Source organism: Vitis riparia, chromosome 13 (assembly GCF_004353265.1).
Source record: "Vitis riparia cultivar Riparia Gloire de Montpellier isolate 1030 chromosome 13, EGFV_Vit.rip_1.0, whole genome shotgun sequence".
NCBI classification, from domain to species: Eukaryota; Viridiplantae; Streptophyta; class Magnoliopsida; order Vitales; family Vitaceae; genus Vitis; species Vitis riparia.
In genome coordinates this window covers 11,354,650-11,361,040 of record NC_048443.1, presented here as the reverse complement: position 1 = coordinate 11,361,040, position 6,391 = coordinate 11,354,650, and positions in this window count along the sequence as shown.

Genomic DNA, 6,391 nt, shown 5'->3' with positions numbered 1-6,391 from the left:
CTTATCTTTGCCAGTTATCATCTATATGCATGGGGGTTCCCCTCTACGTGTCTCTTTCAAGCTCAAGACCCCTTGGTCGTCTAGGACAAATATGTAACCCGTTTAGGATCATTCCATCCAAACCAAGATAAGTTCCATCTAGCATTAGAAGTGAGTGGGTTCCCTTCTTTCACAAGGCTAGATGAAATCGGCAACCTGGGCTCGTTGGACTCTCAAATGGGAAGATATCTCCAGTCAAGTCTTTAAGACTTTTGACATGTGTGATCAATCACGCCTAATGTCTGAACACTGGCTTAGACACCTAACATCCTAGCAACGGACAAGACTTCATTTACGTCCAAAAGTCAATGTCAATTAATTGTTGCACACAATCCCAGACATTGGTAGGCTAAATGGACAATCACTAGCAAGATCTGAGACTTTGGCATGTCATCAGATGGCACCTGCCAGCTGCCCTGATTTGTGATGGTTGTTGACCGAAATTCTCTATTGTACCAAAATACTTAGCCTTTTTACGTAGTAACTTTGGTCAAGAAAAACTAGAGAAAGAGTCACTATGGCTTGTGTAGTATTTCGGGTATCGTTCTCAAGGATTGGCTTATGAAAATTGCCAATACTAGAATAAATGAATTGTTTTTGTTTAAATCCTTAAATGAAAAAACAATATGTGAATAATGTGAAACTAAGTAAAAGAAATTAAATTAATAAGAAAAAAATGAATATTGATTTTAAATTCAATTGATTCAAGTTTGGGGTTTTCCACAATCCAACCTAGGGTATAGAAATTAGAGAAAACAAGGGTATTTTAAGTAATATGATCTTAGGGTTTTAGGATCCTTGGCCGTTCGCGATCAAGTTGAGTTCTATAACTCAAGATTGCATCCGAAACCTAATTTTTCCTTTTTAAAACAGATTCCTAAAACCATCAAATGAATGAGATTGATTATCGATTTAAGATTTGGCTTTTTAACCCTTCCTACTCCTTATAGCTTTGTTTAGGGGCAAATAATGGTAGGGAAGACGAGGATAACTAATGATCAAGAATTACCAAGAATCACTGGTATCAAGTAATAACCTACCGTATCATTCCCTAAACAAACTCACAAGGATAAGTTAAAAAAAAATGATAAATCGTCACCCAACCAATAATTAATCTCATTGTTATAGTAATTTACCCATTGTCCCTATAGGTTTCCTAGCCCTTAGGTTTTCATGCTTCAAGCCCCAAGTTGGCTCTTAGCCTCTCATGGGGGTGATGTCACATTCACAATCCGTAATAGGGTAAAAATCCATAATTTGAATCAAAAGAAACTAAAAACAATATATTCAATAGAGAAAAAAGAAAACAAACCAAAGTTCTTGTCTTCTTCCACCCTCAATGTCAAACTCTCCAGAAAAAATCCCAAGATCCCTCAAACCTAGAATTGAGAGAGTTTATATAATATCATCAATTACCTAACATGTGGCGCACTCTCATTGGTCACTTATTACAAAATAATTTCCTAAAAATGATTAAAAAAATAATAAAATGGTGATTTCTAGTCGTGTGGGGTCCACCTAGGGCGGATGGAGTGCTCTAGATGCAATTCCCGAGGTAGAGGAGGCAGAACATCAAAGTGGTAGTGGGTGAATTCGAAATTGGTGTCATTTCGAAGTGGATTTCGAATTCATAAGTTGAATAGATGCAATTCCTGAGGTAGAGGAGGTGGAACATCAAAGTGGCAGTGGGTGAATTCGAAATTGGTGTTATTTCGAAGTGGATTTTGAATTCATAAGTTGAATTTCTAAATCATAAGTTGAATTTCGAAATCATTTCGAAATGACCCTCCAGCTTGGTGTAGTTGTCTTCAAATGGCCATAACTTCTTCATTTTAGCTCCGATTTGCAAACCGTTTAAAGCATTGGAATTCTGACTTCCCGAGCTTCGAAACGATATATAGTATGTATATAATGGACTCCAGAAAGTTCTCCAAATTTGTCCTCAAAGTCAGAGTATATAATGCCATCAGATTTTTGAGTTCTAAATTTCCATGCAGCTAAATCTTGGTTCATGCCTCATTTCCCATGCTTTCTTACATTATTTATTACTCCATAATGGTCATTTATCATCTTCCAACCTCATGATATCCTCTTTTTGCCTTTTCTTACGTTCAATGAGTCTTGACTCACTTATTTCCTCATTTAGCCCTTTCTTGATCTTTCAAAATCTAAAGTCATTCAATTTGCACAATTTTCTTCCCTTGAACCTGAGATAAGTCTCCAAAGTATAGATTAAACTCATCGCTAGGGCCTTAGCATTGATTTAGGTCAAGGTAGGTGATTTGAATGTCCTTTGGTGCACAAATCATATCGAATATGTGCCATTAGAGCACATATTTTGGCTCCAATCATCCCCCTCAACCTAAACTTTGCTAGTCCCTAGCAAACGAAAAGAGTAAAAAAGAATGAAAAATATGTAATGAGATTCATGAAACCATATTAACTCAACATAACATGTTTCACACACAAGATACCCAAGTAGACAAATTTCCTAGAATTGAGCAAGATGACACAAGATATGCAATTTCTTAGTTTTCTCACCTTATCTTCGTATACATAAATGTGCATCCATGTTTAGCATTCCCCTTAGTGTCTCTTGGTTTTCCCTTGATTGGTTCTTTCCACCTAAACCTCATGTGCTTAATTTTGGTGTCCCCTCATAGTATTTTTCTTAAGACTTTTCTTAAACTCAAATTTCATCATTCTTCAAGTTAAAGAGGGAGGAAAATTTATTTTGATTTTTCTTCTTAGTTTAGGAAATCTCCTTCTGTATGGCTTAATAGGGATCCACCGGTAACTCCCGAGTTTTCACCCAAGGTACCAGGTATTGAGGACCTTTATAGGCCACTTACCTCTCAGGTATCACCCTAGCTCAAGGTAGAACAAGGTCGAATTTCCCAAACATTTTTTTTTTCATTTATCTTTTTTTTTTTTTTTTTTTTCAAATCTGAGTTTATCTTATGTAACGAGCAAGATACCGATGACTCCTAACCAGTTGGTTTCGGGCACTAGGGCTTGAAGACACAAGGCCATTACCCCCCTGAGATAATTGCTCAAGCTTAAATCAGTCATTTTCAATTTCTTTTTTTTTTTTCATTTCCTCATTTTATTGCTTAAGAACAACTCTTTTTAAGCTAAAGAAATTATCTTAATCAAGATACCATAAGGGTACATGTGCTTTGTGTGTGCTTTGAGTCTTAAATAGAAAATAACCATCAAAGAAAAATTGAAGGTATTCCAAGGATTCAACCTAACTATTTTTGCACTTAAAGGTATATAAAGATAAGGTAAGTGAACTAATACTCTTGCTCTAACTGCATTTTTTTTCTCAAATTCTAAAGAAATAATATTACTTAAAGCATTCTCATGCCAAATAAACCATGAGTTACCAAGGCAAATCAAGAATCTCATTAGCTAACCAAAGATGACATGCAAACTTTTGGAAAAAAAAAAATTAGGGCTAATAGGCTAATAGGCCTTCCCCCCTCAACCTAAATTACACATTGTCCCCAATGTATAGGATAATGGGTCAAAAGAAAGGAAAAATGAATATGCTACGTCAAGATCATCAAGTGAGAAGTTTGTTATGAGGACTTCATATAAACTGTAGGAGCTTTGTCACCTTGAACACATGTGAGGCTTACCTTTTCACTCCTTTGAAGTTCGCATTTACCTATATCACTCGGATGTCTGCAAGCTAAGTTGCTACAACTCATAAACTCATTAGTAAGTTAAAAACAAAATAAAAAATAAAAAATGCTAACCATATTGCTAATCACTAATTGAAAATGCAAAACTAAATAAAGGAAAATAAATAAATAAAATAAAATAAAATAAAAGAGAAATTAAATGAATAAAAGTTTTACCTAAATCTAATTTTTACCTACTAGATTTTCAGAAAATGCTTCAACCCTTTTGAACATCCCCATCAAGAAAATGGAGATTCTCCTCTTGTGTCTCAAATCTTTCAATGAAATGCTTTAAGCGCTTACCATTAACTTTGAATTCATTACATGTCCTTGGATTTCGAATGATCACAATGCCATAAGGGAAGACTTCTTTTACCACATAAGGCCCATTCCACCTTGACCTAAGCTTTCTTGGAAAAATGTGAAGCTTGGAGTCGTACAACAACACATTTTCATCTTGCTTGAACTCCCTTCGTAAAATAAGCTTGTCATGGTAGAATTTTTGTTTTTCACTTGCATTACGTAAGCATTCATAACTCTCATTTCGATGTGCCTCAAGTTCATTCAGATCATATTTCCTTTTAGCTCCAGCTTGATCCGAATCAAAGTTCATCTTCTTTATAGCCCAATATGCACGATGTTCGAGTTCTACAAGCAAATGACATGCTTTACCAAAAACAATCCGGTATGGTGACATGCCAAGGACAGTCTTATAAGTTGTCCTATATGCCCAAAGTGCATCACTCAACTTGGTAGACCAATCTTTTCTTGTAGTATTGACTACTTTGGTGAGAATTCTCTTAATTTCCCGATTTGCTAGCTCATCTTGCCCATTCATTTGAGGGTGATATGGGGTAGACATTTTATGCCTCACTCCATATTTCTGCAAAAGAGTGAAAAAGGGATTATTACAAAAGTGTGAACCTCCATCATTAATGATTGCTCTCGAAATGCCAAACCTAGAGAAAATATTCTCCTTTAAAAATTTGAGCACCACTTTGTGATCATTGCTCTTGCATGCCACTGCTTCTACCCATTTAAAGACATAATCCACTCCCACCAAAATATAGAGATTACCAAAAGAAGGAGGGAATGGTCCCATAAAGTCAAGGCCCTAACAATCAAAGACTTCAACAACACAAATATGATTTTGAGGCATTTGATACCTTGTGTTGATTTTCCCCAGTTGTTGACATTATGGACAACTTTTGCAGTGAGTGTTACAATTCTTAAACATAGTTGGCCAATAGAATCCACTCTGTAGATTTTTGCTGAAGTCTTCCTTGAAGCAAAATGACCTCCACAAGCTCCTTCATGGCACATTTGCAATATGTCTTGTTGTTCATCCTTTGGAACACATCTCCGCTTAATTTGATATGGGCAAAACTTATACAAATATGGATCACCCCAAGCATAGTGTTTTGCCCCCGAAAGAAAATACTTCTTTGTTTCCATGTTCCATTATGATGGAAGCTCTCCGGTTGCCAAGTAATTGACTATATTTGCAAACCAAGGCAACTTCTCCACTGCACAAAGTGTATCATCAGGAAACTCATCATTAATTTGTGCTTCCTCGAAATGTGACTCTACTTTAACTCGGGAAAGATGATCAGCAACCAAATTCTCTACCCCTTGCTTATCCTTGATTTAAATGTTAAATGCTTGAAGGAGAAGGATCCATCTGATAAGTCTTGCTTTGGCATCTTTTTTGTTGAGTAGATATTTCAAGGCCGAATGATCAGTAAAAATTACTATTGAAGTTCCCAAAAGGTAGTTCCTAAATTTATCAAGTGCGAACACCACTACAAGGAGCTCCTTTTCAGTAGTTGTGTAGTTCTTCTGAGCATCATTAAGGGTTTTACTAGCATAGTACACCACATATGGCTTTCCATCCTCCCTTTGACCTAGTACGGCTCTCACTGCATAGTCACTAGCATCACACATCAACTCAAATGGGAGAGACCAATTGGGAGGTCTCACAATTGGTGCAGTAGTGAGGAGTAACTTTAACCTCTTGAAAGCTTCTTGGCATGCTTTAGTCCATATGAATTCTGCATCCTTAAGTAGTAAAGCACAAAGAGGTTGAGAGATTTTTGAGAAGTCTTGTATTAACCTTCTATAAAAACCTGCATGTCCCAAAAATTGTCTTACCTCTTTAACAATAGTAGGCGAAGGTAGCTTTGAGATGAGCTCAATTTTTGTTGGATCTACCTGAATGCCCTCTTTAGAGATGATATGACCAAGCACTACCCCTGAGGTTGCCATGAAGTGACACTTTTCCCAATTTAGGACCAAATCTTTTTCAATGCACCTTTTCAAAACTTTTTTCAAATTTAAGAGACAATCATCAAAGGTCTTCCCATAAACATTCAGATCATCCATGAAAACTTCCATGATTATCTCTACCATGTCATTGAAAATACTAAGCATGCACCTTTGAAATGTGGCCGGTGCATTACAAAGACCAAAAGGCATGCGCCTATAAGCATAGGTGCCAAATGGGCATGTGAATGTGGTTTTCTCCTGATCCTCCAATGCAATGGAAATTTGAAAATAGACTGAATAGCCATCCAAGAAGCAATAATAGTCATGACCAGCTACCCTCTTCAAAACCTTATCTAAGAAAGGTAATGGAAAATGATCTTTCTTGGTGACTGCATTCA